At 39.3% G+C, this 9,341-nt stretch overlaps 1 long non-coding RNA gene across 1 annotated transcript; it reads left to right on the top strand.

The window, feature by feature from the left end:
- Positions 1-4,695: 4,695 nt before the first annotated feature.
- On the top strand, positions 4,696-6,042 carry LOC117485968. The gene is made up of 3 exons (XR_004556254.1): positions 4,696-4,821; positions 5,564-5,648; positions 6,007-6,042. It is a non-coding gene; the product is annotated as an uncharacterized LOC117485968 (long non-coding RNA).
- Positions 6,043-9,341: the final 3,299 nt, after the last annotated feature.

The raw sequence follows: 9,341 nt of genomic DNA on the forward strand, positions 1-9,341 counted from the left end.
ATTATAGTAAAAAAAAACTACATTAACACATTTTGACTTTCACTTTATTGCTACATTTGTATTAATTTGAAGATTTAATTGTTAAATATGTGAATTTCATGTTATAAAAACTGTGTAAAACCATAGAGTTAAAAAAAAACTTGACTGTTAGCATGTTGGGTGCGAATTCCTACCAGAGCACAATTCAGATATAAAATGATACTATAACCCACCAGTAACAGCCTGTGGGTTATATAGGAGACATTTGGCTATGCCATGATACATCTATAAACTAGCTCATAGCTGTCAGCATTCACTGCAGGCAAACCTAATGTGACCATTCACTTATGATTTCTAAGTAGAAGAAGAAGAAGAAGAAGAAGATATCATGTATTCATCACTCAGAGGGAAATGTCTTCCCCCACTCTGTTGTGTTTAAACACATTACACACACAGGGAGGATATACTGTACATGCACAAACACACAGAGCATATACATACACAAACACAACCACATGCGGATAGGAGAGGGGATCGCAGAGAGGCTGCCAGATAGCCGGCGCCAGGGAGCAGTTTTGGTGTTCGGTGCGTTCACAGCCCAAGTAACATTGACCTGCTGATCTCTTTCCACACAAAAAAAAGTTGTGCCAATTTCTGACATCATTTAGCTTTTCAGATGATCAGAGACGCGAAGCTACCGCAAAGTCACTTGTGCAGCTAACGGTGATTGGCAGACAGTATGCAAAAAACATATTGAGTTTCACTGTAAGCGAAAAATGAAAGGATCTAGAAGTTAAATAACATTAGCATCTTCCCCTAGGCCTTATCACACTAGCATAAGCCCATAACATTGAACATGCTAGCAAGCACTTACAGCCAGCCTACTCTGAATATCAAAACCTTGTTAGCAGTTAGTGCTACCACTATGCTAAATTGGTATTAGCATTGCGATTACAGTAAAGCAACTCTACTAACAAACAACCAACTGTTGTGCGTTCACAACCCAAGTAACATTGACCTGCTGATCTGTTTCAACACAAGAAAAAGCTGTGTACATTTCTGACATCATTTAGCTTCACAGAGTGCATTCTCGTAGCGATTGCTACAACTGCACCATGTTTGTTAGGAAAGTAGCTTTTAGAAATGTATCAATGATCTAAAATGTGTGACTCAATATTTAAAACACAGAGTGATTGGCGCACAGTATGCAAAAAACATTTTGAGTTTCACTCTAAGTAAAAAATGAAAGGATCTAGAAGTTAAATAACATTAGCATCTTCCCCTAGGCCTTATCACACTAGCATGTACAATTTAGCCCATAACATTGAACATGCACTAACAGCCAGACTCTGAATATCAAAACCGTGTTAGCAGTTAGTGCTACCACTATGCTAAATTGGTATTAGCATTGCAATTACAGTAAAACGAACAATGTTGTCCTTTTAGACGTCTAATAATATCCAACTATTCAATGCATCACATTGAAAGAATAGGCCTTCACCAAAGCATGTTGACAAAGCTAGTAGCTACAGCGAAATACATTTACAATCCAAGTCAATTAACTTAAATATGTATTGTGATAATGTCCCACACAGCTAGTTGGTTACAACAATCTACAGTGATGTCACAGGGATTTCAGGCAGCAGGTAGTTGAAGGTTAAGTACATAAATTCACTTGTTAATCCATTTGCTATGGCTACAACTGCCTCGTGGAACAACAAAGATTTATTTTCTGTTTGTTTAATATAGGAATGCATCTTTGTCTATCACACTTTGCTTCTGTAGATCTCCCATCTGACTTTATTGTGAGCTTGTTTTTTCAAAAAGTAAATTGAGCATGTTTTATGAGACTGAACAGTCTCATGGGGTATTGGACTCTCTTAAAACCCAGGTAGGTGCAGAATAGGTTTCTCAAAAATAAAGCAAACAGGAAGGCAGTACTATGCATGACTAAAAATGATATGTACACGTTGATTAATACCTACTTAACTTGTACTTGGGACAGGACTGCAAAGTACAGATGGGATATTCCTGATCATAATCAAACTTATATAAATGTGCACCAACATTAGTTATCAGTGTTCTCTATTCTCAATTTAAAAGAATAAACTGACAATAAAGAAGTCTTATAACATATTTTGCTTGTGTCTTTGGAAGGCCTTCAGTGTTTGTTTTATTATTTATCAACTAGTTACATTGTCATTTTGTAAATTAAGAAAATAAAATCCAAAGAATTAAACAATTATAATTGCAATGTAAATAGTTTGCACCCCATTTTTTTACTTTTAAATTAATCTTTATGGTGTGGCGTTACCAATTCTTAAAATAATACAAGGATTGGATGTTCATCAAAGGATTTTCAGGGCAATCGATTTGCAGCCAATCAGAGACGAGACTTCTGCTGCACTTACCCATCATGCTTTGAGGCACTGATACTACAGAGACCACTCAGTTAGCACGCAGGAGGTGAAGAGCACTGCACGTGGCTCGCCCAGAGGAGAGGAATAAGCACTTTCAGAGGTAACGGTAAAAACTATTTATCAACGGATTCAAAACACTCAAGACTTAAAACATTGCACACGTCAAAGTCCTAGCTATGGTATATATTTTGTTTAACGACCGAAAACAAAGTAATGTTAGCTAACCGGTAGCAGCTAGCTACCATGCTTTGAAATTGAGCTGTTCTATGCCGTCATTATGCAGGGTGTTACTTTTTTATTTTGTAATGGTGCTCGAGTGGCTGAGCTGATGTGCAGTGAATGTTTCAGAGTTACTTTTTCGCAATATTATTTAATAAATAGTTTAGCTAGCTCACTAGCATACATTGTCACTAACTCCTAATGTTAGCTCAATCCTTAGTTTTATAATCGATTTTTTTTGTGGGCATAATGTTACACACAATGCACATTATCCATATCTTTTAAATCCTATGTTAAGGCTATAATCAGAGGTGGGAGAAGTTCTCTGATCTTGTACTTGAATAAGAGTAGAAGTACTCAGGTCTTATACTTGAAGTGACAGAGTTCCCGTTAGAATATTTTTTTGCCGGTCAACATGTCCGTTAAAGTTTAAATCTTCCGGACAAAATGAGAAAAGTGCCGGTCAAAGGTCTTCTTATTTATTGAGCTTTTAAACAAATTGATATGATTTGATATTAAACAAACTAATTCTAGTAGATTAACTACATTATTCAAAAGTGTACAGTAATTTATAACACGGGAATAATAAACTGAGCGCTCTCTCTCCCTCTCCTGAGGGAGAGAGAGCGCTCAGTTGAGCAACCCAGTAAAACTAAACATATCTATAACTAGTTTAGGTAATTTGAGAGGTAATTAAAATAGCTACGTGATATTCTAACCTGAAGTGTGTGTTTTGTTCCGCTCACCGCTGCAGATGATCATGCAGAGCTGGGTGTCGACTCGTCAGCAGCAGCTGATCTCTTGCTACGGTCAGATTAGACTTCACTCGCGTTTATGTCCATATCGATCAGATCTAGCTGGTTCTAGCTAATGATATGACTACCTGCTTATTAAAAGACACCTAAACAATAAGCGTCCCTATGCAACCGGGTGAGGCCGCAAAGTATAGCGCAGCATTATGCATTTGTTTACATGCCCACCGGAACCCCGAGACATTGCCAACAGATCAACGCACAATCAACCCATACAGGACACTCTTTCTCCACATTAAATGTTAGACATTAGAATTGACTATTCTTGTCTGTCACATACTATTCTTGTCTGTCACATAAGTGGCGCAACTGATGCGGTATTGTGCTAAAGGGAAATTATTTTGACCGGAGAGATTTCGATTTGCCGGTCTTCAGCATATTTTACCGGTCATAACGGGAACTCTGAGTGGTATTACTGTACTTAAAGCTGCTGCTGTGTTATTTAAGTTATTTTTGCTTAAGCATGTGCAAACTTGTGTCTCTTTTTTTTCCCCTCAGCTGTTACTGTAGCTGCAGTACCAGTAATTGCAACCTACCAAGAATAAACAGCAGCTAGAGATCCTCAAGTAAGATTTCTTGCCATATTACAAGTGTTATCAATTCTCAATGTCCTATATGGTATTGCTATGCAAACAGTGAAAGGATATGGAAATCATCAAGAGGTGGCTAAAATATGTTTTTCTGCTGACCCTGTCCAGAGCAGTACATTGCTTTGCTTCCAGGTGGTTGCTCGGGGCATCCCGGCCATCAGTGGCGGACTGGCCATCGGGACGTTCGGGGCGAATCCCGATGGGCCGGTCGGGCCACTCGGCCCACTTCGGTACCGGCAGGGGCGGACTGACCATCTGTAGAATCACCGAATGGCCGGGTCGGTTTGCTGTTTTTAAACGGCATCATTGAAGTTAAGCTGACAGGCGACAGAGGTCCACCGTTTCCCAGTCCGCCCCTGCCGGCCATCATCTACTCTAGGTAATACACTGACTATGGATAAGTACCTTTATAAAACCCCACTTTAAACACCCAAACTATCCCTTTATGATGTGACATGTTCTACACTGTTAACATTAGGAAACACTTAAGAAAGAAAAGAAAGCTGCAGGAGCTGATCATTCCTAAAATACAATTGGCCATGTGATCACCAGTAAAAAAAAAAAACAATCTGCACAAAATATTCTTTGGATTTATAAATGTTTTGTGACTTTTTCCTGTTGTGTACCTTAAGGGAGTTCTCCCCTGACAGCTGGACAGTACATGATAGCAGAGGACCAGACCATCGTCAGTGACAGTGTCCTGAATGTTGTTGACGCCCTGATGCTGATGTTTGCAGCATATTACTGCCTCAACATCAGTTATCGCTCAGAACTGGGAGCTACCCTGGAGTTCTTGCAGAGGTAAGACTTGAATTGTAATTATTAAGTAATTCCATCTTAAACCACAGAGTAGAGGATTGTGCACATTTCTGACACACGATAAGTGCTCCTGACAATACAAGATAATCGAGATAAAAAGATTATTGTGCTGCATTCTGTTTCGCATTATGCTCTCGTTTTGTCTTGGGTTGTAAATTCAGCGTACCCCTTTCCTTTGCAGTGGTGTGCTTTGGCTCCTCCCTAAAAGCCCAAACTCACTCTTAGCCAATCGGTGGTATGTTTACTTCAGCTCAATGAAAATGACGGAAAGAGGGCCCTTTGTGGACAACAAAAGAAAACCTGGTATTAATGCAGTGAACAAACACATTAAAACTTCTTTCGGTTAACTACGATGCTTTTACACCGCTCACTCTGCTACTGACACGCACCTCATCTGCCCCAGATACACACTAACCTCTCAAGATGGGACTCGTAGCTACCCACATTCAAATGATCTTCAAGTGACCGCTTGCTCCTGTTTACAGACCTGCTGCGATACTGTCCAGTGTGATAGTGATGCCAAGTGACGACTTTATATAACAAAACTATTCAAACCAATGCTTTTAAATGCACAGATATGATGATAACAGTTAATGAAAAGTACATTTAAGAGTAGCATTGCCCTTTGACTTCAAGCTGTATAACTGTAAAGACAATTAATGGCTGTATCATCCACAGAATGTGTAATTAAACACTAAATGTAAGTGTACTTCTGTCTTAACAGGTGCCTATTCAAGATCAATCCGGACAATGGGACTAGAGTGGAGAGGAAGGAATACAAACACAAACAGCACTCGATAAAGATAAAGGTGCATTAATTAATTACAAACGTCGCTGACTTTGAATGGAGAGTTGAAACACAGTCATGTACACACGCACGCACATAACTGGTAGATTCCTTTAGTGTTTATAATCGTTATCTTTTGAACAAAATGTTGGCTATTGTTAAATGTTGAAATGTTTCATTGCCGGTCTATTCTGCTTTATTATTACTTAAAATATATTTTATTTATTGTTTTTATTTTTGTGATGTATATTATTTTCAATAATATATTGTATATATTTGTGATTTTTTTTCTACAAAACATCGGACAGTTAATGTAAACTTGGGCTTTTGCAAAGTAAAATGATATGTTTACTTTGTGTTTTACATGTAAATGGTCTTAGATTTCATGAAGTTTGCTGACGACACGACCGTCATCGGCCTGATCACCGATGGCGACGAGACGGCGTACAGAGGTCGAAAACCTGACATCTTGGTGCCAGGATAACAACCTCCATCTCAACGTCAGCAAAACAAAGGAGCTGATTGTGGACTACAGGAAGCAGCAGAGAGAGGGACACGCCCCCATCGCCATCAATGGGACTACGGTGGAGAGAGTCAGCAGCTACAGGTTCCTTGGGGTCCACATCACTGAGGACCTGACATGGACTCATCACTGAGGACCTGACTCATCACCGAGGACCTGACATGGACTCTTCACTGAAGACCTGACATGGACTCATCACTGAAGACCTGACTCATCACTAAGGACCTGACATGGACTCTTCACTGAGGATCTGACATGGACTCATCACTGAAGACCTGACTCATCACTGAGGATCTGACATGGACTCATCACTGAGGACCTGACTCATCACTGAGGACCTGACATGGACTCATCACACTAACACCATCACCAAAACAGCAGCTCTTTAAAAACAAAATTGTATTAGTCAATTTATTGAACATGTTAGAAACAAAACAAACAATAATATTTATCGTATTTTAGCTTAAAAACGTTTCTGGTCAGGTCCTGCTCGGAACCATTCAGGATTTGGTTTCTAAATAAGAGTTTTAGTTTAGATAAAGTTGCACAGTATTTCAGCTCATCATTACAGTTATTCCACAGATGAACACCTTCTGTTGTGATGCAATGACGTTTGGAATTTGTTCGAATGGGTGGTTTTAAAAAGATGCAGTTTCCTCTCAACATGTGTATGTTTTCTCTCTGTGTGAAAAGTCCCTGGACATTATGATGTAATTGTTCTGCAGGCTGAGGAAGTTCAACATGGACTCCAGGATACTCTGCATCTTCTACAGGTGCACCATAGAGAGTATCCTGACTGGCTGCATCACGGCCTGGTACGGCAGTGCAATCATATTCCGTTTACTTGCATATAGACTCTTCTTGCACTCTTTCTATTCTATTTGTTCTATGTTCTATATATATGTTGCACTGTTGGAGGAGCCTGTGACTTCAGTTGTTCATTGCCATGTCTACACTGAAGCTAATGTACAAATGACAATAAAGCCTTGAATCTTGAATTTACGGTATTTTTTCAAATGACAACTAATCTTCTTTCTTTCAGCTTTTTTTGATCATTTCAAAAAATATTTATTCAGTTTTTCTAGAGGTGTATAACTATATTCTAACAATTAATATATGTTAAAATAAAAAGATTTCATGTAAAATTACAGTAATAGAGGCTACCGTTTTTTTACAGTGTGGTCACAAAAACCAAACATTTTTAGATTTGTAGGGTTTTAGATTAGGACCTGGTCCAATGTGGTCTAGATAAAAAGCACTGCAATCTCCCTTTTTAACATTTTTACAAATATAATTAAGGTTTCACAAATCTCAAACTGTGTTATAAAGAATGTTTAGCCTCTCTGGGATAATCCAGTCCAGATTTGATGAGTCTAGGTATAGTGGTTTTATATCAGGACCTGGTCTTATGTGGTCATGGTGCGAAAAAAGCACTAAAATCTCCCTTTTTTTAATTTTCACAAATAGAATTAAGGTTTCACAAATCTAAAACTGTGTTATAAAGAATGTTTAGCCTCTCTGGGATAATCCAGTCCAAATAAATCGGCTATGCAGCGATTTAAGAGGTTCAAACACGGAGGATTGTTCGCTCAGCGCTGTAAATTAAATGTCTCTTAACTTTCCCCTTAACTGGCTGGGTGGCGCTCTATAGCTTAGGGCCAATAGGAGACCTCGATGCCTTCTTTCCCCTCCTCCTCATTAGCATTCTGTGCAACTAGTGCGACTAGTGCACATTTGGGATCCACTAGTACTACTAGTGAACATTTTAAGCCTCACTAGTTCACTAGTGGAATTTAAATGTATCTCACTAGTTAACTAGTAAAGGGCAAAGGGTTCACTAGTTAACGTGTAGACATTTTGAGCCCCACTAGTTAACTAGTAAGGTCAAACGAGGCGTCGACTAGTTAACTAGTCAACCTTTTGCCTTCACTAGTTAACTAGTGAGCGATTCTGGGTGCCACTAGTTAACTAGTGCAGACACATGTATGCCACTAGTTAACTAGTTGTGCTTTCTTTTGTGTAACTAGTTAACATGTCAGAGCTTTTGCAGCGCACTAGTTAACTTGTAAGACTTTTAGCGTCACTAGTACGGTCAGAGAGCCACTAGTTCATCAAAAAGCTTACACGTTGGGACTTTGGCGCTACTAGTGCTGCTCCTGGCGTCACTAGTAAGGTTTATGTGCTAACTAGTCGGACAAAAGTGCCACTAGATGCTGAAAAAGAGTGACTAGTGTAATGTTTTAATTGACTAGTAAAGCAGAGTGCCAAACTAGTTTGACCATATGTCTAACAAGTGAAATCAAAGAGCCAACTAGTGCAGGCAGCTGCCGTCTAACATCCAGGAAATTGAATAAATACTCAAATGGCTTGCCATACTTACAAGTTGGGACTTTGGTGCTACTAGTGCTGCTCCTGGCGTCACTAGTAAGGCTTATGTGCTAACTAGTCGGACAAAAGTGCCACTAGTTGCTGAAAAAGAGTGACTAGTGTAATGTTTTATTTAACTAGTAAAGCAGAGTGCCACACTAGTTTGACCATATATCTAACAAGTGAAATCAAAGAGCCAACTAGTGCAGGCAGCTGCCGTCTAACATCAAGGATATGGAATAAATACTCAAATGGCTTGCCATACTTGTAAGACAAAAAGAGGCTTCAACTAGTTAACTAGTGAACATTTTGCCTTCACTAGTTAACGTGTAAGCTGCAATATGTATCCACTAGTTAAATAGTTGCCGTTCATATGGCCAACACGTTAACTAGTCAGCCATATGCAAATGAAGCAGGCGGGACCCAGATTCTGATTGGTCAGTTCAGCTCTGTGAGGGAGAGCATTCTCCTGCAATGTTTTTAGCAACGTCTCGAAGACGTGAGGTATCAGTCGGGTATTTAGTGCCTACTGTTAACATATTGTCCGTGGGAAGTCAGTCAGTGTGTGTTTTGCCTAGAAAAATACATGTTTCTGTTTCTGCTTTGTTCCGCTTTGTGTGTGTGTGTTTTTGTTGGTGCGAGTGTGCGTATGCTTGTGTGTGAGAACACCGGCACTCGAGACACAAAAGTAGAGGAAGTGATCGTGGGACATTTTATCAGCGGTGCTCATGAAATTAATAAAGCTGAAACACTGGACAGATCTTAAAATCAGGGTAACGATAGGTCCGTATGAAGATAAACAACCTCTCCATATTTGCCAAGACT

The sequence above is a fragment of the Trematomus bernacchii genome, unplaced genomic scaffold, assembly GCF_902827165.1.
Source record: "Trematomus bernacchii unplaced genomic scaffold, fTreBer1.1, whole genome shotgun sequence".
In the NCBI taxonomy this organism is placed as follows: domain Eukaryota; kingdom Metazoa; phylum Chordata; class Actinopteri; order Perciformes; family Nototheniidae; genus Trematomus; species Trematomus bernacchii.